Source organism: Capra hircus, chromosome 3 (genome assembly GCF_001704415.2).
Source record: "Capra hircus breed San Clemente chromosome 3, ASM170441v1, whole genome shotgun sequence".
Lineage (NCBI taxonomy): Eukaryota > Metazoa > Chordata > Mammalia > Artiodactyla > Bovidae > Capra > Capra hircus.
This window is the reverse complement of record NC_030810.1, coordinates 88,967,730-88,994,412: the sequence shown is the minus strand read 5'-3', so window position 1 is coordinate 88,994,412 and position 26,683 is coordinate 88,967,730. Positions and strand designations below refer to the sequence as shown.

Genomic DNA, 26,683 nt, shown 5'->3' with positions numbered 1-26,683 from the left:
TCACCATCTGCAGTGATTTTGGAGCCCAGAAAAATAAAGGCAGCCACTGTTTCTACTGTTTCCCCATCTATTTCCCATGAAGCGATGGGACTAGATGCCATGATCTTCGTTTTCTGAATGTTGAGCTTTAAGTCAACTTTTTCACTCTTCTCTTTCACTTTCATCAAGAGGCTCTTTAGTTCTTCCTCACTTTCTGCCATAAGGGTGGTGTCATCTGCATATCTAAGGTTACTGATATTTCTCCTGGCAATCTTGATTCCAGCTTGTGCTTCTTCCAGCCCAGCGTTTCTCATGATGTACTCTGCATATAAGTTAAATAAGCAGGGTGACAATATACAGCCTTGAAGTACTCCTTCTCCTATCTGGAACCAGTCTGTTGTTCCATGTCCAGTTCTAACTGTTGCTTCCTGACCTGCATACAGGTTTCTCAAGAGGCAGGTCAAGTGGTCTGGTATTCCCATCTCTTTCAGAATTTTCCACAGTTTATTGTGATCCACACAGTCAAAGGCTTTGGCATAGTCAATAAAGCAGAAATAGATGTTTTTCTGGAACCCTGTTGCTTTTTCAATGATCCAGCAGATGCTGGCAATTTGATCTCTGGTTGCTTTGCCTTTTCTAAAACCAGCTTGAACATCTGAAAGTTCACAGTTCACGTATTGCTGAAGCCTGGCTTGAAGAATTTTGAGCATTACTATACTAGCATGTGGGATGAGTACAACTGTGCGGTAGTTTGAGCATTCTCTGGCGTTGCCTTTCTTTGGGACTGGAATGAAAACTGACCTATTCCAGTCCTGTGGCCACTGCTGAGTTTTCCAAATTTGCTGATATATTGAGTGCAGCACTTTCACAGCATCATCTTTCAGAATTTGAAATAGCTCAACTGGAATTCCATCACCTCCACTAGCTTTGTTCATAGTGATGCTTTCTAAGGCCCACTTGACTTCACATTTCAGGATGTCTGGCTCTAGGTGAGTGATCACACCATCATGATTATCTGGGTCATGAGGATCTTTTCTGTACAGTTCTTCTGTGTATTCTCTTCTTAATATCTTCTGCTTCTGTTAGGTCCCTACCATTTCTGTCCTTTATTGAGCCCATCTTTGCATGAAATGTTTGTACAGGAGACAGGAATCAAGACCATCCCCAAGAAAAAGCAAATGCAAAAAAGCAAAATGGCTGTCTGAAGAGGCCTTACAAAGAGCTGTGAAAAGAAGAGAAGCAAAAAGCAAAGGAGAAAAGGAAAGATATACCCATCTGAATGCAGAGTTCCAAAGAACAGCAAGGAGATAAGAAAGCCTTCCTCAGCGATCAATGCAAAGAAATAGAGGAAAACAATAGAATGGGAAAGACTAGAGATCTCTTCAAGAAAAAAATACTCTACATGCTTCCAAAGAAAGCTTAAAAACAAGCCTCAAAGGACTGAGTCAATCCATAGAAAAAACTGCCTGTCAGGACAAGTCCAAAATATTTTTAAAGAAGAAAAAAAATTCCACCATTCAATAATATAAAATTTACAATGTCCACAGCATCCAAAAAAATTAATATAGATGACAAAGAAAATATGACCTGAAATTAGGGTGGAATGAGTCAACTGAAACAGTCTCAGAACTGAGAAAATGGAATTAATCAGTAAGAACTCTAAAACTGATATGATAAATATGTTCAAGGATTTAAAGGAAAATATAATGAGGAGAGAAATGGTAGACATAAAAAACAACCAAAATGAACTTTCAATGTTCAAAATAACATCTGAAATGGAATTATAACCAGATGCGCTTATCTTAAACACTGCAGAAGGAAATTTCAAAGGAACTGAGATAAAGATAGAAAAAAGTTGATGATAAGGGCTTTCCTGGTGGCTTAGAGGGTAAAGCATCTGCTTGCAATAAGAATCCCCTGGAGAAGGAAATGGCACCCCACTCTGGTAGTCTTGCCTAGAAAACCCCATGGGCGGAGGAGCCTGGTAGGCTACAGTCCATGGGGTCACAAAGAGTCAGACACGACTAAGTGATGACACCTTAAGGAGGGTAAAGCTGGAGAGACAGAGGGGGAAGGAGGGAGAAAAGAAAGGGAAGAAGGGAAATAAAAGAAGAAAGAAGAAGAAAACCACAGGACAATATCCAGCTATCAGGTAGGCTAATATGTTTGTAACTGGAATGGGGTGGGAGGAGGGATTTGAAAAATAAAATAGATAATAAAATACTTTCAAAATTTGATAAATTATAAATCCACAGATCCAAGAAATTCAATGAGTCCTCTCCTTAGTATAAATACAAAGAAAAGAACAATGCACAATAATAAAATTTCTGAAAGTTGTCAAAAAGAGAAAATCATAAGAAGCCCAAGGAAAAAGTTTAGATATAGAAGAACTAAGTTATGAAAATATATAGATTTTCTCAAGAAGCTAGGCAAGACAAAAGAAAATACATCTTTCAAAAATGCTTCAAGAAAAATATGGTCAACCTAGAATGCTAAATACAATGAATATAGCCCTCAAAAATGAAAGTGAAATAAAAAATCCTCAGATCCCCAAAAAAGAAAAGAAAAACTGAGGAGAGGAAAAATGTTCACCAGCATGCACTTAATATACCATAGGAAAGGAAGGGAACAGGGAGAATAATGCTCAAGGCTCTTACGTTATGTCTGTATTATTTGCAGGTAGGTAATTATCTATCAGGCCTTCCTGGTGGTCAGCTGGCAAAAGAATCTGCCTGCAATGCAGGAGACCTGCGTTCAATCCCTGGGTTGGGACGATCCCCTGGAGAAGGGAACGCTACCCACGCCAGCATTCTGGCCTGGAGAATTCCATGGACTGTATGGAGAATCTCCATGGGGTCGGATATGGCTGAGTGACTTTCACTTTTGCTTTCAGTTATATATTAACGATGCACACTGTACATACTAGAGCAACAGGGGTAGAAGGGCAGGGGAGAAAGGGGTTGGTTAGTAAGCCGAGAGCTGAGATAAAATGCAATACTGAACAACACAATTCACCCACAAAACAGCGGGAAAAATACAAGCAAACAAAAAAGTACAGAGGAGATGGGAGAAATACGAAACAGGATAGAATTAAAAGGCAACCACATCATTATATTAAATGTAAATCATCTATTCTAATATCCCAACATTCAAATTCAAAGGCAAGATAAAAAAAGAAAGCAAGACCTAATTACATGTTATCCTCAAGAAACAAACAAATACAAGAAAAGTTGAAAGTAACATTTACTAGTGACAAAGTCACAGTTGGTGCTAACATTACCACTGTGGTTTGTTGCCTGCATCCAAAATAGAAACAAACACTAAATTTCACTTAGAGGTTGCTGTTATTGTTACTGTTAAGCCCTCTGACTCTTTGCAACCGCACAGACTGCTGCTGCTGCTGCTGCTAAGTCACTTCAATCGTGTCCGACTCTTAGCGACCCCACAGACGGCAGCCCACCAGGCTTGCCCATCCCTGGGATTCTCCAGGCAAGAACACTGGAGTGGCTTGCCATTTCCTTCTCTAATGCATGAAAGTGAAAAGTGAAAGTGAAATCGCTCAGTCATGTCTGACTCTTAGCGACCCCATGGACTGCAGCCTACCAGGCTCCTCCGTCCATGGGATTTGCCAAGCAAGAGTACTGGAGTGGGTTGCCATTGCCTTCTCCAGCACGCCACAATTCCCCATCCTTCGCCATCTCCTGGAGTTTGCTCAAACTCATGTCCACTGAGTCAATGACGCCATCCAATCATCTCATCCTCTGTTGCCCCCTTTTCCTCCTGCCCTCAATCTTTCCCAGCATCAGGGTCTTTTCCAATGAGTTGGCTCTTCACATCAGGTGGCCAAAGTACTGGAGCTTCAGCATCAGTCCTTCCAACGATTATTCAGGGTTGATTTACTAACCTTACTAACATTTAGAGGTTAGTAAAAAATAAAGATGTATCTTTTTTTTTTCTGTACAAGTGCTGGGGACTCTAGATTATGACTCCCTACCTATTCTAACCAGTTAGCATTTTAGGTTACTCTAGTCAGTGTTCTCAAACATTTTGGTTTCAGATTTCTTTATACTATTCACTATACTCTTTTTTATATGGGTTCTCAGGAATGGATGCTAGATTTTTTCCTAATCTTTTCCTGCATCTATTGGTATTGTGTTTTTTTCTTCTTCTTCTACCAATATGTTCACACTCACCACTTTCGTTCAACACTACTAGGCTATATATAGTACGTTCTGTGTGTGTGCTCAGCTGTGTCTGACTCTGCATCCTCGTGGACTGCTGCCTGCCAAGCTCCTCTGTCCGTGGCATTTTTCAAGGCAAGAATACTGGAGCAGGTTACCATGCCCTCCTCCACGGGATCTTCCTGATCCAGGGATCAAACTGCATCTCTTGAGTCTCCTAACTGGCAGGTGGATTCTTTACCACTGTGCTACCTGGGAAGTCCATAGTAGGTTTTAAGCCTAAAAGCCTATGCAAAAGGAAGCAATAAAACTTTTTTCACAGACCAACATGATTCTACATGTAGAATATCCTAAAAGGAATAAGCCAAAAAAAAAAAAAAAAAAAGTACCAGACTAAGAAGTGAATTTAGCAAGGCTTCAGGATAAAAGGTTGATACAAAAATGGCAATTATATTTCCATATACTGGAAATGAAATTTTAAAAATACCATTTATAATAGTATCCAATAAGAAATACTTAGATAAGTGTAACAAAATGTGTGCAAGACTTCTGTATTAAAACTACAAAATGTGTCTGGTTAAGGGCTTAATGATTATAGAGATATGCCATAAGATATGTCCATATCATTGTTAAGATATCAAGACTCCTCAAATTGATATACAGATTCAATGAGATCACCATCACAATCTTTGTGTAGAAACTGACAAGACGACTTCATTTATATGAAAATACAAATAAGAATAGCCACCATAGTTTTGGGAAAAAAAAGAAAACGTCTTATACTTCCTGATTTCAAGACATACTATAAAACTACAATAATAAAGACAGTGTTGTATTAGACTAAGGACAAACACAGATCAGTAGAATCAAATCAAGTCCAGAATTAAAACCATAGATATATGTTCCATTCATTTTTGACAAAAGGGACTGTGGTACCCATCCTCTCAGATGCCCCCCAAGGATCCTGGCCTCTTGGAAGTCCTAACTTATGTTGTTCCCTCTCATATTCATATCCTTGTGTAGTTTCTTCCCATGCTTACTCAAGATTGGTTATGTGACCAACAGAAAATGGCAGACAATATCTGACTTCCAAGATTATCATGTAAAAGGCACTGCTTGGACCATGGTCTCTGGGATCACTCCCTTTGAGGGAAACCACCACCATGTCATGAGGACAATCAACCATTCTAAGAGGCCTCTGACCCATTTGTCAACTATGTGAGCCAGCCACCTTTGAAGCCTGTCTTATAGTCAAGCTTTAATTCAGATAATTGTAGCCTCAAGAGACCACGAGACAGACTCTTCCAGTCAAGCCACTCCCAAATCTCTAATCCTTAGAAAGTGAGGGACAATAAATAATTGCTGTTGTTCTAAGACAGTAAGGTTTGGGTTCATCTGTTACACAAGAATAGATCATTAATACAGGGGCTAAAGAAATTCAGTATGTAAAAGTATTTTCAACAAGTCAAGCTGGGGGAAAAAAAAAAAAAGAACTTCAGCTCTTGGTGCTCAAACTAGCCAAAATCCAGAGACAATACAAGTATACCTCAAGAGGTGAATGGGCAAATGGTGGTATATCCAGTCAATGGAACACTATTAATAAAAAGAAACTTCTGACAGATGCAGTAACACAGAGGAATCTGAAAAACATGCTCAGTAAAATCAGCCAAACATGAGACACTGAATGTTCTATGATTCCACTCACATAAAATTCCAAATACAAAACTCAGTTATAGTGCCAGAAAGCCACGTGGGGCCACTGGTGACAGGGCAGGAGGGATGACTACAAAGGAGCAAAAGGGAACTTTTCACCGTGAAGGAAGTGAGCTCTATCTTGATCATGATGGTAGTTACACGGGTATACAGATTTATCGAAACTTACTGAACTGTACATTTAAAATAGGTGCATTTTATTACATGTAAATTATAGCTCAATAGAATTTAGGAAATTCAATGGGAAAGAGGGAGGAAATTTCTCAGACTAACAGTTATATGTGAAAGTCAAAGTATTAGTTGTGTCTGACTCTTTGCAACCCCATGGACTGTAGCCCACCAGGCTCCTCTGTCCATGGAATTCTCCATGCAAGAATACTGGAGTGGGTTGCCATTCTCTTCTCCAGGGGATAATCCCAACCCATGTATTAAACCTGGGTCTCCTGGACTGCAGGGAGATTCTTTACTGAGTCACCAGGGAAGCCCCAAAACAGTTATATATATATACATACTGTTAGAAACCGAATATGCCCCCTGAAAATTCTTACGGTGAAGCTCTCCCCACAATATGATGGTATTAAGAGGTGGGACCTTTGGGAGATAATTAGGATTATATGAGGTCATAAGGGCAGAGAGCCCTCATGTATGGGATTATGCCTTTGTAGGAGGCTGAGAGCTTGCTTCTCTCTGCCCTCTGCCATGTGAGGATACAAGACAACCAAATACAAGCCAGGAAGTGGGTCCTCACCAAACACCTAATCTGCTAGGGCGTTGATCTTGGACTTCTCAGCCTCTAGAACAGTGAGAAATAAATCTGTTGTTTAAGCCACGCGGGTTATGATAACTTGTTATAGTGGCCGGAACTAAGCAACACAGTTAGGATAAATTAGTAGACTATGCAACAGACATGACAGCAAGAATAGCTGTTGTTCTGAATCAAATATTTTTAAAATATCTCCCAGGTAACAGGTCTGTTAATATATACTAGATACCAGGGACAAAAAAAAAAGTATCTGTTTCCTTCCTCAAGGAGCTCACAGAGGAAAAAAAACTACAATATAGTTGCAAACAAAGTTATTATAGAGACAAGATTAAAGGGTTGGGGAAGGATGGAAGAACAAAGAGCCCAGGATAGTTTTTAAATAGAGGTTACATAAAAGCTAAGTGAAAAGCTGAAGAGGAATGTTATAGGTATGTAGCGAAAGGCATTCTAAGCAGAAGAAACAACATGAACAAATACTACAAACTGTTAGATACAGAAGATTCAGGGAATATGGCAGGGCTCAGCATGAGTGAAACACAGGGTTTAAAAATCAGGTATGGAAATTGAAGCCAGGTATGGGGACTGGGTTATGCTTACAAAAGCATTTGCCACGTTAAAGAGTACTTTTTATCTAGTAAGCAATGAGGAGAAAACAATGATTTTTTTTTTAAAGTAATGTATACACAAATATTATATAATTATAATATAGAAAACGGATACAGTATATAAAGGAGATCAAAGGAAAAGAGAGATCAGAGACAGAATCGCAGGAAGCTACTGTAATAGCTCAGGTGGGAAGTGACACAGGCCTGTATAGTAGCTCTACAGCTGAAGGCGGGCAGTGGTTTTCTGAAGGTAAAACTGACATGCCTCCATAGGTGATTAAGGGTTATTACTGAGGCTTTTATTAAGAGGATTGAAGAACAGTCAGGATAATTCTCAGATATCTATCTTGGGCAATTTAGGGCTGGTGGCACACCTCCTCCAATTAACATAGGAAATATAAAAGAAGATTTAAAAAGAAAGTTAAATCTTTCTGCCAAAAATTAAGTTTGAGATGCCTACAGGAAAAGTAGGTAAACAACTGATAGACCAAGTCTGGAAGCTCAGCAGAAACCAATAAGGACTTAGGAGTGGGTGTTACAAGAAGATGGTAGTAGTTGAAACCATAGCAGATGAGATCAAACAAGGAGAATTTATTAATTCAGTGAAAACAGAAGAAAGCTAAGAACTGAACTCTGAGAAACAACCACATTTTACTATCTAGATGAACAGGAACCTGAGGAATAAATGAGGTGGGAGATGTTTGTGCTGGATACTAGTAATCCTATTAACTCTTATCTGTACCAAGGAATCCTTTCATTTCTATGGGGTGCAAAAAAGCTGACTATTAAACACAGGAGACAGATTCCCATATCCCTAACCCCCTTTTCCAGGCTCCCAGTGATTCTCAGTCTGGGGATTACTGTCATTTTAATAAGAGGTAAATTCATCATCTCTCTTACCCAAAAATGTGTATCTTTTGAGAGGGAATCCTAATATAGCAAGGCTCATTTATGCTTCCCAAATTGCCTCCTAGGGCAATAGCATTTGGGGAAACACACTCAGACATGGCCAAATTATTTTGGGTATTCTATAACAACAAAATATTTGGCCCCTGTTCCTCAACTTGAGAAGCAAGACAGTCAACTTACAAAGTTATTTTTCACATGTTTTGTAAGCACAGAAAATCATTTTCTTTACACCAAACAAGTACCATGGATTATAAATGTATACACATACGCACACATGCAAATACAATAATAATATAGCTCAGATAAGGAATCACATACAAATACCAATGAGGAATAATGTAGATGAATATTTTCTTTTTAAAGGGGGTTAGTTCTAACTTATTACTGCCAAGTTAGAAAACCACTACGTTCTTCCAAGCAAATCCCATGCCTTTTTATGGAAATCTCCTGTGCCCTGCACTCCCAACACAGCACCAGAAAATTTCTCACTCTGGTTAAGATTCCCCGACAAATAAGGAGGAGAAGAATAAACATTACACTATGTTTACATTTTAAGTCAATCTTGAATCCCTAACACTATGGCCCAAGCTATAATATAACAACTTTTTCATGCTTCAAACTTCAGTAAAACTACTTCTAAATTTCACAAAATAACATAACGATTTTCCCTGTGATACAAATAGACCTGCTTTTTCTGTTTTTAAATATTTAAACTAATTATAAGATGAAATGATTTCTCCTGTACAACTGAACCTATGAAACAAAATTCATTAAAGGAAATTTAGTTGTGACAAGAAATTCTGGATAAAAAATGTTTTACATTAAGGAACACTGAAACTTCTTAACAAGCAGTTATACTGTTGGTTATATTTAAATATTTACAGAAGCTGTGAATATTTTAAATCTGACAACTGACCACAAAATACTGGGTATGGGTGGGGATGGTGGTAAGTAATATGGAAATGATGGTAAGACTTACCTTTCTAAAATAAAGAACAACGTTCCTCATAGCACATCATAATGGAAAGTCAATCGTTTCTGTAACGTGAAGTCATAGTACTATCCCACTGAGAGAGTATCTTCATTGATACTTTCTCCTCTTGTTTTTCTCAAGACTAGTACTTTCGGGGGAGGATATATATGGGGATAAAATAATCAGACATAATACACTTACAAATGAAGTTTATAAATTAGTCTTTACATTCTAAAACCAGGTAACTCAGCTCAACAGTACTTTCCTACCCCTTACCAAATGAAAGAAGATAGCTCCTGGAAACAGAAGAGCCAAGCCGGGACTCTCAAAAAGAGCAGACAATTAGTCACTGATTTGAGTAAAATCTGACAAAAGGCAATAAATCCAACAAGCAGCAGAACAAAAGCCAAAGAAAACAGAATTAAGAGGATCTATAAAACACTGTAAAATAAATGTAATGTCCTTGAAAAACTGTGAAGCTATTAAATCTACATAAAAGACCCTGGAGAGACTTGCCTGGCAGTCCAGTGGTTCAGAATCCGCCTACCAATGCAGGGCACAAGTGTTTGATCCCAGGTCTGGGATGATCCCATGTGCCTTGAGCAACTAAGCCCAGACAAAACTACTGAATGTGCGCTCCACAGCCCTCAGGCCAAAACCACTGAAGCTCACACTCCTACAGCACGTGCTCCGTAACAGTAAGAAGCACCCCTGCTTGCCGCAAACAGAGAAAGCCCATGCAAAGCAATGAAGACCCAGTGTAGCCAAAAAGTAAATAAATAAATTGTAAAAAATAAAAATAAAAATTAAATAAGGCATCAGTGGTGTTGTATGACTTCTGAAGCTAGAAAGGGTGCCAGAAATTCCTCCTGGATCTCTATTTCAAGTCATGCCTTTGGGCCCAGAGCTAAAAGGCTGCCCTGAAGTGGCCACTTTGGAAAAACCACAGAGATGGGCAGAGCTGCCAGAGGAGCCCCAGCTGCGAGACCTATCAATAAAGAAGATAATTCCAGACAGCCACCATTTGACTGCAACGCTCAGAGGAGAGACCTGGGGCCAGATCTTCCTAGATGAGTCATTCCCTAATTCCATACTCAAGAAACTATGGACAATAATATATGGTTATTGTCTTGAAGTGAAAGCTGCTCCATCATGTCTCTTTGTGATCCCGTGGACTAGAATTCTCTAGGCCTGAATATTGGAGTGGGGAGCCTTTCCCTTCTCCAGGGGATCTTCCCAAGCCAGGAATCAAACCCAGGTGTCCCGCATTGCAGGCAGATTTTTTATTGGCTGAGCCACAGGGAAGGCCATTGCACACTGGAGTGGGCAGTCTGTCCCTTTTCCAGCGGGTCTTCCCGATAAAGGAATCAAACCAGGGTCTCCTACACTGCAGGCGCATTCTTGACCAACCGAGCTATCCGGGAAGCCTGGTTACTGTCTTAAGCCACAACAATGTGAATGGTTTGACTACTAAAAACAGAAGGTAGAAAGGAAAAAACAAAAGAACAAAGAACAGATGGACAAACTGAAAATAATGGATAACCTAAATATCCTTAATTACATGAGTACATATTCAATAGGAAAAATGAAAATTAAAATGCAAGACAAAACATATATATAGCAAAAGTTGACAGACCCAAAGGGAAAACTAGTCAAACACAAAATCAGGATTAGATTTTAACAAACACAGTAACTGAGAGAAAAGGAAGACAGTCAGTAAGGATGTATTAAGGATTTGACCAAATAATGAATCAACTTAATTCAGATGACATATATAAAACACCACACCCCACACCCAGCAACTGCAAATTACACATTTTTCTAAATTGCATATGGGTCATTTATTAGAACAGACAATGCTGGGCCATAAGTCAGGTTTAAACAAATTTCAAAGGACTGAAATCATACAAAGTGTACATTCTGACTATAATGCAATTAAATTAGGAACCAATACAAAAATATAATTATATAATCTCAAAATGTTTTTAAGTTAATACAATCCTAAATAATATATGGGTCAAAGAAGAAATGAAGATGGAAAGTAAAGGATCAGAGATGAATGATAATAAAAATATATATCAGCAAAAATTATAACTAAGTATTTGATTATCACTGTAAAGTAAGTACAAAAATCTGAAAATAAAACTGTGATTATCTCAACCTTTTAGTTTGGGAGAAGATAGAAAGGAAGGTATGTTAAAAGTCTTTCTCTTCTTGGGAAGAGCATAAAGATACTGAACCTCTCTTTTTCCATATACTGAAAAAATATAAATCAAAGCATGAAAAATATAATGTCAACAACTAAATCACATATAACTTAAAAATCACTAGAGGAAAAACAAGCACAGAAAGCTTGACCAGTGCCAGAGTCACAAAATGAGAACTGAACAACACAAAAGAAAGGTAAAGAAAAGAGTATAGGAATAAGACAAAATAGATCAGTAATCCCAATAAAAAGAAATCCTCCTAAATCCTAATTCTGCAAATCACAAACGATAGAAGTTTATTCTATGAAGATTATGATGACAAACTTAGAAAACAATACACTTATCTTGCATGTAGCAAATCTTCTAACATGCTATATTACTAGCTGGCTTTGTCTTTTCTTGTTTTAAATACTGAATTCAGTATTTAACAACAGAATGCCTGAACTACGGTAAGCGTTTCTTTTGTGGCAATTCACTCTAAAAACATCTCTAGATATGGTCATCTATTCCTTTGAACTCTATACTCACTAAATAGAGTACATTCCATTTCTGGATAATTTTACATTGCTGTTTCTCTGTAGTGGCTACTTGTTGGGCCCCTGCCTCTGATGCTAAACAGAATAAAGAGAACTCCTCTCCCAGGCTACTCCTTCAAATATTTGAGGACAGCTATTTCCCCAACCATAAGCTCTTTTGCAATAAGCAGTCCTATTTCCTTTTTCAAATGATAGTTTCAAATTCTGTATTCATTCTGTTTCCTCTGCAAAAATTTTAGGTCTTCAGTTCAGTTCAGTTGCTCAGTTGTGTTGGACTCTTTGAGACCCCATGAATTGCAGCACGCCAGGCCTCCCTGTCCATCACCAACTCCCGGAGTTCACTCCTCAGACTCACGTCCATCAGGTTGGTGATGCCATCCAGCCATCTCATCCTCTGTCGTCCCCTTCTCCTCCTGCCCCAATCCCTCCCAGCATCAAGGTCTTTTCCAATGAGTCAACTCTTCACATGAGGTGGCCGAACTACTGGAGCTTCAGCTTCAGCATCAGTCCTTCCAATGAACACCCAGGACTGATCTCCTTTAGGATGGACTGGTTGAATCTCCTTGCAGTCCACGGGACTCTCAAGAGTCTTCTCCAACACCACAGTTCAAAGGCATCAATTCTTCGGCCCTCAGCTTTCTTCACAGTCCAACTCTCACATCCATACATGACCACTGGAAAAACCACAGCCTTGACTAGACAGACCTTTGTTGGCAAAGTAATGTCTCTGCTTTTCAATATGCTGTCTAGGTTGGTCATAACTTTCCTTCCAAGGAGTAAGCGTCTTTTAATTTCATGGCTGCAATCACCATCTGCAGTGATTCTGGAGCCCCCCAAAATAAAGTCTGACACTGTTTCCACTGTTTCCCCATCTATTTCCCACGAAGTGATGGGACCAGATGCCATGTTAGTTTTCTGAATGTTGAGCTTTAAACCAACTTTTTCACTCTCCTCTTTCACTTTCATCAATAGGCTTTTATAGTTCCTCTTCACTTTCTGCCATAAGGGTGGTGTCATCTGCATATCTGAGGTTATTGATATTTCTCCCGGTTTTAGGTCTTACACTCTCTTAAAAGTAATATATGCTAATTAGCACTATTAGCAGGCATTATGAAAAGGCTTATAATAAAAAGAGCAGTCACTGTACCTCCTTGAGAGTGTGTGTGTGTGTGTGTTAGTCATTTAGTCATGTCGAACTCTTTGTGATCCCACAGACTGGAGCCTGCCAGGCTCCTCTGTCCATGTAATTTTCCAGGCAAGAATACTGGAGTGGGTTGCCATTTCCTTCTCCAGGAGATCTTTCTGACCCAGGGATCGAAATTGGGTCTCTCACATTGCAGGCAGACTCTTTACCATCTGCGCCATCAGGAAAGCCCTAAACCTTAACCTACTTCCAACTTCTAGTTCTTTCTCTGAGTGTTCGCCATACTTCTGAATAAGATATTTATACTCCTATCTCTTGATTTTTAGTTTTAGATATTGCTATTATGGTAGGTGAGAATTCTAGCTCTCTTAACACAGCAAAATAATATACTAAGATTACATTTCCTTTTTCATATAATGTGTGTTTATTCTGGAACTGTCTACCAACATTTTCCACCCAAACTTGCCAGATAATCTATCAATATCATACCCTTCTCTCCCCTGCTCCCGTCAAAATCCTTCCTGGAGCTTGCTGTAATCTGTACCAGCTGCTCTCTAGGCCTGCAGATGTCTAGCAATCTAGGACTTTATGTGTTGGTGTGCTTCAAAGTGCCTATCTATAGAGGTTACCACTACTAATTCTTTTCCTTTGTCTATGATTTTATTTTCCCCAACACCCCAAAGGAATGCAGTCCCAATATTATCATATCTCACAAATTTTCAAGAGAAGCTAGAATTCTAACATTTGGGAAAGCTTCCAGTTTGCTTTAAGCTGGGAATTAAACTCAAATTATCTGTGTGTGTGTTTACACGTATATATATAAATATATATATATGTATATATTTTTTAAAATTGGAATATACTTGCCTTACAATGCTGTGTTGGTTTCTGCTGTAGAACAATGAGAATCAGCTATATGCTAACATATATTCCCTCCCTCCTGAGTCTCCTACCCCTTCTAGGTCATCACAGAGCACTGAGGTGAGCTCCCTGACCACTGCTATTTCTACTGCTCCTCCAGAAAATAAGGAATTTGTCCCTGTAAGTCAGCATCTTCTTTAAGTATACTATCTAAATCAACCGAACAGTGTGAATATGAACTACAGGGCTGGTGACAATGTTTTTTTAAAGAGAAAGAAAGAAAACACTAAATTATAGATCATTTTCAGTACTGTGCCATCACTTTTTTGAACTGGCATCGAGAACTTAAAAGAAGAAAAACTTTTAAAAGCACAATGTCTCCACTGCTTCTCAGGTTCTTACATTTCTTTGAGGGCTTCCCAGGTGGTGCTAGTGGTAAAGAATTTGCCTGCCAATACAGGAGACATAAGAGACATGGGTTCAATCCCTGGGTCAGGAAGACCCCCTGGAGGAGGGCATGCCAATCCACTCCAGTATTCTTGCCTGAAGAGTCCCATGGACAGAGGGGTTTGGTGGCTAAAGGGTCACAAAGAGTCGGACATGACTGAAGCGACTTGGCACAGTACATTTCTTTACTAAATGACACTTCCTTTTTTATATATTAAAAAGGATCACAAATACTACCATTCTAAAAGAAACTCATCCATCAATTATCCCCAAACAAGTTTTTACTAAAACTTTTGATAAATTATGACTGAGACAATTATTCCATTCGTTGTACCCTTGATATTCTCTACAAATTCAGGTAAAGGATTAAAATGTTTAATCCAACCATATTACTTTTTCAGGAGCAAAATTTCTGGCAAATTTGACCAGTGGTCTTGAAAGGTTTAATACTAGTATGCAACAAATTCAATAATCTACCATTTGAAGTTATTCCTTAACAAATGTGTTAGTAAGTATACATGTTTCATTTATAATAAACTTTGTAGCATCTGTAGTTTCATCTCTTTTATTATGGTCTCTTTTCTGATCCATCCTAGTAGATCTGTTAATTCTATTAGTCTTTTTCTAAAAATCAACTTTGGCTCTGTTGACCCTTCACTGTTGGCTGCTTTTATATTTCTTTAATATTTACTTTTCTGTCTATTATTTCCTTCTTTTCTTTATTCTGTCCTTTTTCTAATTTAGATTGAGTGCCTGGCTCTTTCATTTTCAGCCTTTCTTCTTTTCCAATGAGTATCTCAGAGCCTCCATCAGGGATCTGTTTCTTCTACCTAAAGTGTATCTTTTAGAATTTCTCTTAATGATATTCTACTGGTGGTAAAACGTTTTAATTTTCTGAAAACTTTATGTACCTACACTCTTAAAAGATATTTTAGCTTTAATAGTTATTTATTCTCAGCACACCATAGTTATTCTTTTCTTTTGGTTTCAGTTTCAATTTTTCCTTTTAATAAATTAGTCTAATAGTAGATCTTTTGAAGGTAATCTGTCTTCTTCAGACTATTTTTAAGATTCCTCATTATGTGCAAATTTAACCATGACATGTTTAGGTATTGTTTTTTCCTCTCCTGTTTAGGATACAGTTCTTGAAATTATGCCTTTTTGCAATTTTAGAAATTTTCAATTATAAACTCTTCAAATATTATTTCTACTTGACTTTTCTTCACACCTGTATTCTGCTTTGATAACTGTTAGATCTTCTTATGCTTTTCTTGTATTGGTTAAGGTTAATATGAGACTGGGCTGATACAGTAAGAGATTCTACTATGGCTTACACGAAATTCAAGGTTTTTTCCTCTCTCACAAGACGGTAGAAAGGGATAGTTCAGGACTGGTTTGGCAGCTCAGCTAAGCTCTTATATCTTGTTGTTCTGTCATCCTTAGAGTACTGCCCTGTGCCACACAGCTAAAAATAGTCCCCCACCATGCCCACATTCCAGTCTATGGGAAGGAAGAAGGAAGGAGATGGCGTATCTTTCTTCTTGTAGGCATAAACCATAAGGCTAAAACCTATGCACAAATAACTTCCACTTGCATCCAAACTGCTGAACCCAACACACAGTCAAGCCTCACTATCAGCCGCTGCTGCTGCGTCGCTTCAGTTATGCCCGACCCTGTGCGATCCCAGAGACAGCATCCCACCAGGCTCCCCCATCCCTGGGAGTCTCCTACCAGAAAGACATTGAGATGGAAGCTATAGCTGGAGAGCAAAGCTTCCGACTAATAGTGATTACTCAGATGGGAAAAGAAATCAAGGGAATTTAGCAATCTCTGCCCCAATTTTCAAATTCTTTTCTTCTCTTACATATGGTCCATCTGTGTCTCTGCATTTTGTTTATTTTTCAGGTCATCTTCCAGCTCACACATTCCCTAATCTATTGTTAAACCTATCTACTGAATTTAAAATTTGTATTTGTATTTTTCATTTCCAAAAGTTCTTTTATTCATTTTTTTGTCAAGGCCATTGGTAATTGTTCATAGTCATTCTCCTTCTCACAGCATTATGGTGAAATGTTCAGAAGTCTGAACTTAGGATCCATACTGCCTGACTAGAATCCTGCTCTACTATTTACTAAACTCTGACTAGAACACTGACTACTAAGAATCTGGGAATGACATTATTAAATAGAATATGGGAGACTATCACTCTATCCAAAAATATTCCCTAAAAAAAAAGAGTGAATGCCTATCTTCTTTTAACAACAGAGTAAATCATCATAAAGTACATCAGAGTGGACTGCTTTTTATATGTAGTATAATCTACTTAGACGAATATTCTTCAGCAATTGTTATCATTACAGACAAATAAAACATTTGTAAACCATGTAGAAAATTTTATAGGCAGTGACTAATACTTTCTATGTTGCCCCCAAAAGTTTTTTCCTTAAAAGTTAAGTCTTACTAAATTAACTTTACTAATCTATGCTATTTGGGATTTCTTTGGAAGGAATGATGCTAAAGCTGAAACTCCAGTACTTTGGCCACCTCATGCGAGGAGTTGACTCACTGGAAAAGACTTTGATGCTGGGAGGGATTGGCGGCAGGAGGAAAAGAGGATGACAGAGGATGAGATGGCTGGATGGCATCATGGACTCAATGGACGTGAGTCTGAGTGAACTCCAGGAGTTGGTGATGGACAGGGAGGCCTGGTGTGCTGCGATTCATGGGGTCGCAAAGAGTCGGACATGACTGAGCGACTGAACTGAACTGAATCTATGCTAAGTGTATCAATTATAGAATCCTGATGTCAGAATCTTGACATTTCCATAAATAGAGATATTTACCCTAATGTTATTCCCTTAAGGGTATTGCCATATAAATTACATAACCATAATCTGAAAATTTAAGACTAACACTAAAGCAGGTCACAGAAAAATTTTTTTAAAAAAGCATGAATTTAAAGAGGCTTCCCAGGTGGTGCTAGTGGTAAAGAATCTGCCTGTCAATGCAGGAGACGTAAGAAACCTGGGTTTGATTAACGGGTCAGGAAGATCCCCTGGAGCAGGACATGGCAACCCACTCCAGTATTTTGTCTGGAGAATCCCATGGACAGAGGAGCCTGGTGAGCTACAGTCCATAGGGCTGCAAAGAATTGGACATGACTAAAGTGACTTAGCATGCATGCACATGAATTTAAAATAATTTCTAGAGCAAAACGGCATACCTGTCACAAATTTCTGAAATCTTTAGAGACTTCACTTCTTATAACCAACGGAAATGTTGTGATCTTTCCTAGAAGGGAAAGTAAAATGATGTGACCAATAGTCTCTATAGAGCATTTTACCATGTACAAAGCTCTTTCCTTTATATATTTTAGTTTACCATATCAAAACTGTATATGATTTCCCCCGCTATAAAGATAAGGAAATCATCTAAGGTTTAACTTGAGTTAACGACTTACGTGCAAAGTAACTAGGAAGCTCTATTCAAACCTATCCTGATAGTAAATGCCATTCTCTTTTCAATGTATTCTGCTTTGTCACATAACAACAACAAAACAATATTAACAGCATATATTTACTGAGAACTTACCACATGCCAGGCACTACCATGAAAAATCCTCACAAAAGTCTTAATGAGGTAGGTACTATAATTTGCCCAAACCACACATCTAGTAAGAGAATCCACACTTCAAACTTTGGCAGCCTGGATCCCGAGTTCACACTCTAAAATGCTAAATCACCTCTACTCTTATATGTGCATAGAAACTTGTAAACACACGGAATACCTCTGGAAGGAAACTGAGCAATTAGGGGACAAGGAAAGATTTTTACTATATGCCTTACATACATTTCTTGAAGGCAACAAAGAGGAAGGGTTTGGGGTAGGAATTCACTACAGACATGGAATTTCATGGTAAAAAAGTTGTTGATTCAAGATAATGAAAAGCCTAATAAAAAAAATTATTTCAAATGAGTCCAGGTGGTTTGAGCATTTACAATGAACAGTTGTGAGAAAGCTAGGGGGAAAGAATGGGTACAGATGTGATTTAAACAGTGATTAGGCTAGCAAGCTACCAAAGACCCTGTAAGATAAAAGACCTGAAATTTCCCTATCAGAGGAAGAAAGTCACTTAAGGTTTTTCAACAGATAATTCGAGGGAAAAACTAGATTATAAAAAAGAAAAAAGCTCCCAACTTCTCTGAGAAGAGTGTAGGTAGGAACAAAGGACTGAGAAATTGGAGCAGGGAGTCCAGTCAGGAAAACAAAGAATGGCGCTGGAATTTGAGACACAGAGAGGGTTAGCCTTTAAGTGAGGGGACACAGTTTGGCAACACTGTTGTGAACACCAAGTCAGATAAATCATATATAGCACTTAGCACAGTGCCTGGCTAAAAAACAACAACTGCTACTACTATTACTGCTTTACTACTGTAATTAGAGTTACTGGTATTTGGAAAAGAATTGTGGAAAGGTAATGTAACACAAGAGTGCACAGCACTGTCAGATTAGGAACCCCAAATCAGGAGGCAGCATAATAAAATTTATTGATTCTGAACTTTACTGAATTGAAGGGTCATCAGTTCTCTGAAATCTGTTAGCACACAGAGAGAAGTGGAGACAAAGGAACCCAAACTAAGAACCCCCGATCAAAAGAAACCCCTGGCATATCTGGATCCCTGTGTGAACCTGGGAAAGTTATTTGTTAATATACGATTTCCTTATTAGGGAAGCATAGCTGGATTAAGATACTGGTTCCTGATAATTAAACAAAATAACGTATTTTAAGTAGGTACAAAATGCTTAAAACATGGGAGAAGTTAAACGCTTTCCCCTCCTAAAGTAAAAACACAGGATCAGCATTTTGGTTTGATGAAAACACTGCCACATTAGAAAACCATTGCTCGGATTCTAGTTTACTAGTCTGTTTGCTTTAAGAACTTCAAATCTATCTTAGCATGGCCAGGTTGTCATGAATTTCTGATTCGCAGAAACTCTGAAGGTTCCTATGGCCAGAGCATTGGCTCTGTGACAAGAAATAACATAGGCATAGACACCTTTGTCTTCAAAATTTCCTGTACACTCTTAGTCCTAACCAACTTCTTTATATTTGAGATAAGAGGAGTTCAGAAGAATATAATAAGGAAATTATTTAAAGCTTGCTTTCATGAGACAAATCAATTTGATCAGGTCTAAAAATGGACCAATAAATAAGAACTAAACTCAATCAGGGGATATTGTGTTTTGTGACTAATGCTAAGAAATACACAAAAAATACATAAATATTGATTTTTAGTTTCTAGGATTTTTATATTGAAGAGTAACACTGGGTGAGAGATTTCATTTTCTTGTAATGGAACCAAATGGGGATTCTATAAATGGGAGATCCTAATTTAGCAATTTAGAGTTATGAATTGCTGAACCACTTATGTTTATAAATGGAATTCATGATAAGAATCAGTTCCAAACATTCTTTTTTTTATGGCCATGAAAACCCTAATAGATTAAGCTACCATAGGTTTATACCTAGATCACTGCAATAGTGATCCCTTCACATCCAATTTTCCCCTCTCCAATCTTTCTCCCACAGTGAAGATAGAATGATCTTTATTAAAAAGACATATTTCATCATGTTAGTGACCCTTTTCCCAAATTCCTCCAGTTAAGATACTTTAGTGATGTGCCACCACCCTTAAGGATAAAGCCAAAATATGTTGACATGGCCTGCAAGAGTCTGCAGTTTGGTCCCTAATTCCCACACTAGCGTTCTCACAACGTGCTCCCTCTTCGCTCTACACGCTCCAGCCTAACTGGCTTTATACCTTTTTCTCCACTGTGCCATGCTCTCTCCTAATAGACACTGGTCAGCTGGTAAACTGTTCTGGAGAAAAATAAAGCATGAAAGGGGGTACAGGGAGTTCATAGGGCATGAAGATTTGTAATATGAAAAAAGTGATATTCGAGTAAAGACCTAAACGCAATGGTGAAGAACAGAGTCATGTGGACATCTGAAGGAAATGGAAACGGGAAGTCTTGAGATGCCTGGTGACTTCTAGGGAAAGGAGGGCACCGTAATTGGAGGGCAATGATGAGAGGATTCATAGGAGGTAAGGTAAGAGATGAAACAGCTAAATACGGGCTTTCAGGCTATAGTAAGGACAGTGGCTTTTACCTGGTACGACAAGGGAAGTCACAGGACAATTCTGATCAAAGGATGACAAGTTCCCGCTGAAATTTTAGACAGATTTCTCTACTCTGTTGTGTGGTGAAAGGAAGGAGGAGATCAAGGGCAAAAGCAAGGAGAACTATTTGAAGGCAAATGAAACCCAGAAGATGGCAACATGGACCAGCGGAAGTGGTAAGAATTAGTTATCTTCCACATACATTTGAACAGAGGGCCTAAAAGGAGAGAAGAGTTAGGAGAAAAAAGGCTACTAAACAATTAACAGAAGACAGACACCAAACAGAGAACATTAAGCAGGATAAACACCAAAAAATCTACACCTAGGAATATATTCAAACTGCAGAAAATCAAAGACAAAGAGAAAATGCTGAAGAAGCCAGAGAGGGGAAAACACAACTTCTAGAGGAGCAAGGATGAGAATTACATGAGATGTCTCTTCAGAAATTACACAAAAATAAGAGAAGAATGAAGTGAAATGTTTAAGCATTGAAAGAGAAAATCCCCACAAAGCTACAATTCTGCAAATCCAGCAAAATTATCCTTCAAATGACACAGAAATACAGACTTTCACAAACAAAATTTCAGGGGAATCTGTTGTTTTATATATCTGCTCTGTTCTTGAAAGTTCTTGAAAAGAAGTTCTTGAAGAGAAATAATTTAAGCCAGAAACTTGAAACCAAATAAGAATACATGAAGGTAAAATAAAATCTTTTATTTTTCTTGTTCTTAAGTGATCTAACAGACAACAACTTGAAATAACAGCAGTAATGAATTAGATGATTACCGCTGATGGATAAGTGAATGACAGCAATGTTATAAGCGATTTTAGGAACTGGAAATAACTCTGTTATAAAGTTCCTGTATTACCTGTGAGGTAGTATAGTGTTACATGAAACTGGACTTGGACTAGTTATAAATGTATATTTCAAATTCATGGGCAATCACTAAAAAATGTGTAACCGATATGGTAAAAGAAGAGAAATAAAAAATGCTCAATTAAAACCAGAAGGTAGCAGAGAAAGAGTAGAAGACAAAAAAGAAACAAGGGCAATGAACAGAAAACCATCATACCTATGGTAGCTATTAATCCAGCTACATTAAAATCATTAGTCAAATCAAAAGTCTAAATACACCAATTAAAAGAAAGAGGTGTCAGAGTAGATCAAGAAATCCACTTTGAATGTAAAGACACAGATTAAAAATAAAGGGGTGGAGGAAGATATACTATGCTAATACTAATCAAAAGAAAGCTGGAATAGCCATATTAAGTTCAGAGAAAGCTGACTCACGAGCAAGGAAAATTATCAGGGATAGAGACAGGAATGTATAATATATATAAGCATGCATAATGATAAAGGGGTCACTTCTACAAGAAGACATAACAGTCCTTAAGGGTTTCCCTTGTGGCTCAGCTGGTAAAGAACCCGCCTGCAATGTGGGAGACCTGGGTTTGATCCCTGGGTTGGGATGATCCCCTGGAGAAGGGAAAGGCTACCCACTCCAGTATTCCAGCCTGGAGAATTACAAGGACTGCATAGCCCATGGGGGTCATAAAGAGTCAGACACAACTGAGCGGCTTTCATGAATGAATGTGTATGTGCCCAACAACAGTGTCAAAATACATGAAGCAAAAACAGACCAAAGAGCAAGGAAAACAGATGAATCTACCATTACAGCCGGAGAGGCTAACACCCCTTTATTAATAATTGGCAGATACAGCAGCAGAAAACAGTGAGGACACGGCTGAGCTGACCAACACTGCCCATCAGCTGGACCTGACTAATAACATTACAACACCTCATGAACAACAAAACATATATTATTTATAAGGGCATACAGAACATTTAAAGAGACCATGCGGGACTTCCCTGGTGATCTAGTGGTTAAGACTCGGCACTTGCAACGCAGAGGGTCAGCGTGGGTTTGATCCCTGGTCAGAGGAACCAGGATCTCATGTGCTAGTAGGGGGGCGGGGTAAAGATAGACCCCATAATCTAAACTATAAGTAAGTCTCAATAAATTAAAAGAAATTTAAATCACACAAAGTATTTTTTCTGACCAGAGTGGAATCAATAATAGAAAGACATCAAGAAAACCCCCAAATATCTGAAAATTATAACATACCTCTAAATAATCCTTGATTCAAGGAAATCAAAAGGGAAATTAGAACAGAATGAAAACACTAAACAAATGAAAATAAATATAACATATCAAAATTTATAGCCCAGAAATAAACCCTTATATAAATGATCAAATGAATTTTGACAAAGGTATTAATACCATCCAAGAGTTGGACGGTGAAGAAGGCTGAGTGCCGAAGAACTGATGCTTTTGAACTGTGGTGTTGGAGAAGACTCTTGAGAGTCCCTTGGACTGTAAGGAGATCCAACCAGTCCATTCTGAAGGAGATCAACCCTGGGATTTCTTTGGAAGGAATGATGCTAAAGCTGAAGCTCCAGTACTTTGGCCACCTCATGCGAAGAGTGGACTCATTGGAAAAGACTGATGCTGGGAGGGATTGGGGGCAGGAGGAGAAGGGGACGACCGAGGATGAGATGGCTGGATGGCATCACCGACTTGATGGACGTGAGTCTGAGTGAACTCCGGGAGATGGTGATGGACAGGGAGGCCTGGCGTGCTGCGATTCATGGGGTCGCAAAGAGTCGGACACGACTGAGCGACTGAACTGAACTGAACTGAACTGAATGAGGAAAAGGCAGTCTTTTCAACATATGTATTGGGAAAACTAGATATTCACATGCAAAATAGTTAATTGGACTCTGACCTTACACTAAATATGAAAATTAATTCAAAACAGATCAAAGAGCTAGAGGTAAAAGCTAAACTATAAAACTCTTAGAAGAAAATAAAGGGGAAGTTTCATGACACTGGATTTGGCAATGATTTTTTGGATATGACATTAAAAGTACAGGCAACAAAAGCAAAAACTGATGAATTGGACTACATCAAAATTTAAAACTTCTGTGCACAAGAGACACAACCAACACCGTAAAATGGCTACATGGAAGAAAGTACTTGCAAATCATATATCTGATAAGGGGTTAATATTCAGAATAAAAACTGCTAAAACTGAACAACAACAAAAAAAGCCCAAACAAAATGGGGAAAGGATTTGAATAGATACTCCTCCAAAGATGATACATGGATGGATAATATATACATGTAAAGATACTCAACATCACTAATTCAGTTCAGTTGCTCAGTCATGTCTGACTCTCTGTGACCCCATGGACTGCAGCACGCCAGGCCTCCCTGTTCATCACCAACTCCCAGTTTTTACTCAAACTCATGTCCATTGAGTCAGTGATGCCATCCAGCCATCTCCTCCTCTGTCATCCCCTTCTCCTCCTGTCCCCAATCCCTCCCAGCATCAAGGTCTTTTCCAATGAGTCAACTCTTCGCATGAGGTGGCCAAACTATTGGAGCTTCAGCATCAGTCCTTCCAATGAACACCCAGGACTGATCTCCTTTAGGATGGACTAGGTGAATCTCCTTGCAGTCCAAGGGACTCTCAAGAGTCTTCTCCAATACCACAGTTCAAAAGCATCAATTCTTCAGTGCTCAGCCTTCTTTACACTCCAACTCTCACATCCATACATGACTAATGGAAAAACCACAGCTTTGACTAGATTGACCTCTGTTGGCAAAGTGATATCTCTGCTTTTTAATAAGCTGTGTAGGTTGGTCATAACTTTTCTTCCAAAATTAGCATCTTTTCATTTCATGGCTGCAGTCACTATCTGCAGTGATTTTGGAGCCCAAGAAAATAAAGTCTGTCACTGTTTCCCCACCAATTTGCCATGAAGTGATGGGACTAGATGCCATGATCTTAGTTTTCTGAATGTTGAGTTTTAAGTCAACTTTTTCACTCTCCTTTTTCACTTTCATCAAGAGGCTCTTTAGTTCATGGAAAGGTAAATCAAAACCATAATGAAATACTGCTTTATATTCATTAGGATGGCTATTACGAAAACAAAACAAATGAAGAAACCAGAAAACAAGTCTTTGTGAGGATGTGGAGAAATCACAATCTTTGTGCACTGCTGGTGGGAATGTGGAAAAAGGTATGGCAATTCCTCAAAAAAATTAAAAATACAATTACCATATAATCCAGCAATTCCACTTCTGGGTATATACCTAAGAGACCTGAAAGCAGGGATTCAACCACATATTTGTAGTATACTCATGTTTACAGCAGTACTATTCACAACAGGACAAAAAGTGCAAACTACCCAAGTGTCCATCAATAGATGAATGGATAAACAAAATGTAGTATGTTCATGGGGATTCCCTGGTGGCTCAGAGGTAAAGAATCTGCCTGCGTATGCAGGAGACCCCAGTTGGATCCCTGGTTCAGGAAGATCCCCTCCCCTGGAGAAATGGCAACCCACTCCCAAGCAACCCACTCTTGCTTGGGAAATTCCATGGACAGAGGAGCCTAGTGGGCTACAGTCCATGGAGTCGCAAAAGTCGAACACGGCTTAGCAACTAAACAACAACAAACAATTGTATGTACATACAATGGGCTATTATTCAGCTTTAAAAGGAAACTGTGATACCTGCTACAACATGGATCAATTTTGAGGCTACAGTAAGTGAAATAAGCCAGTCACAAAAGGACAAATACTGTATGACTCCACATGTATGAAGTATCTATAATAGTTAATAATCAAATTCAAAGACAAAAAGTAGAATGGTGGTTGCCAGAGGTAGGAAGATAACAGATATGGAGTTTCAGTTTGGGAAGATGAAAATAAGTTCTGGAGATGGACAAATAATTTCACAAAAATGTAGATATACTTAGTGCCACTAAACTATACACTTAAAAATGGTTACAGTGGTAAATTTTACGTTATGTGTATTCTATCACAATTTAAAAATAATGTTATTCACCATACTAAGTTAAAATAAATCAAAGGTAGAGGTGCCAGTAAAGAAAGACCAGATGCAACAGCCATTAAAGTAAGGGGAAAGCCAAACATGTGGTTTCTTGGAACAAAAAGAAGAAACTATTTGAAAGAAAAGGAACTGATCAACTGTTAAATGCTGTTGACAAGTCAAGTAAGACAAGGATTGAGAACTGACCACTGGAGGTCACTGGAGACTTGATGAACCATTTCAGTGAAATAACCTAGGGCCCAAGGCCGGACTAGATTCAAGACTGGGAGATGGCAAACTGGAAACATTAGATGACTTTTTCTGAGGCGTTTGCTTAAAGAATAGAGAAATGGGGTGGCCACTATGACGACGGAAAGAGGATTTGGGTTCAGAAGGGGTTTTATTTGTTCTATTTTTACAGTACGTAGAAGTTCAGTACGTCACACACTTAAGAACTACTTAGTAATGTTTTCCAGAATGAACCATTCTCAAGACCAGGTTTTTGCTTGACACTAGAGGGTACAGGGCTGCAATTCTGAATCTTGCTTCCCTCCACCTCCCAAAAGTATGCTATCTTATTTTTCCAAGGTCATTAAATTTTTTTAGTAAAACTCTTTATCAAATAATACTGCAATAAATGTACAAAAATTTAACTATCTTTTTTGTTCTGTATGTCCAAACATTCTGTTACAATAGATAACACTGCAATGAATCTGTGCATACATTTTTATCCAGAGTTACCATTTTTTCTTGGGGTAACATTTTCAGATGGATCATTATTAGTTTTAAGGTTAGGAGCTTTCTGAAGGTTCTTCATGGAGATTAATAGTTTTATCAACTTATATTCCCATATCAAGAATACGTGGGTCTTGGGAATTCCCTGGTGGTCCAGCGGTTTGGACTCTGAGCTTCCACTGCAGGGGGTATGGTGTTGATTCCTGGTCAGGGAACTGAGATCCCCTAGGCCTCCACATGGCCAGAAAAAGAAAAAAAAGTCCTATTTTCCCCTAATAATCTTCCCTAAAAGTTTCAACTTAAATTTGCTCATTACAATTTAAATGTTCTTATTTGTCAGCTGTATCATCAAAGATGTATTATGCTGCTTTCAGTTTAAATTTCTTCGATTAACTAGTGAGGCTAAAATGCTTTCCAAATATTGATCAAGTCACATCTTTTTTCTTTTGTGAACTGCCTGTTCTTTCTCATTTGTTTCGAAAACAGTTATTTTTCCTGTTATGTTTATTGATTAGGGACAGTCACTCTTTTGATTACTGCAAGTTTT

General features: G+C 38.4%; 1 protein-coding gene across 1 annotated transcript in view; it reads right to left on the bottom strand.

Annotated features, from left to right (window-relative positions):
* RAP1A (RAP1A, member of RAS oncogene family) overlaps positions 1-26,683 on the bottom strand; it is a 71,872-nt gene that overhangs the window by 20,082 nt on the left and 25,107 nt on the right. The window contains exon 2 of the mRNA XM_013962541.2: positions 17,542-17,609. The gene's annotated coding sequence lies outside the window, so the exon portion shown is untranslated. The remainder of the gene's footprint in view (positions 1-17,541; positions 17,610-26,683) is intronic.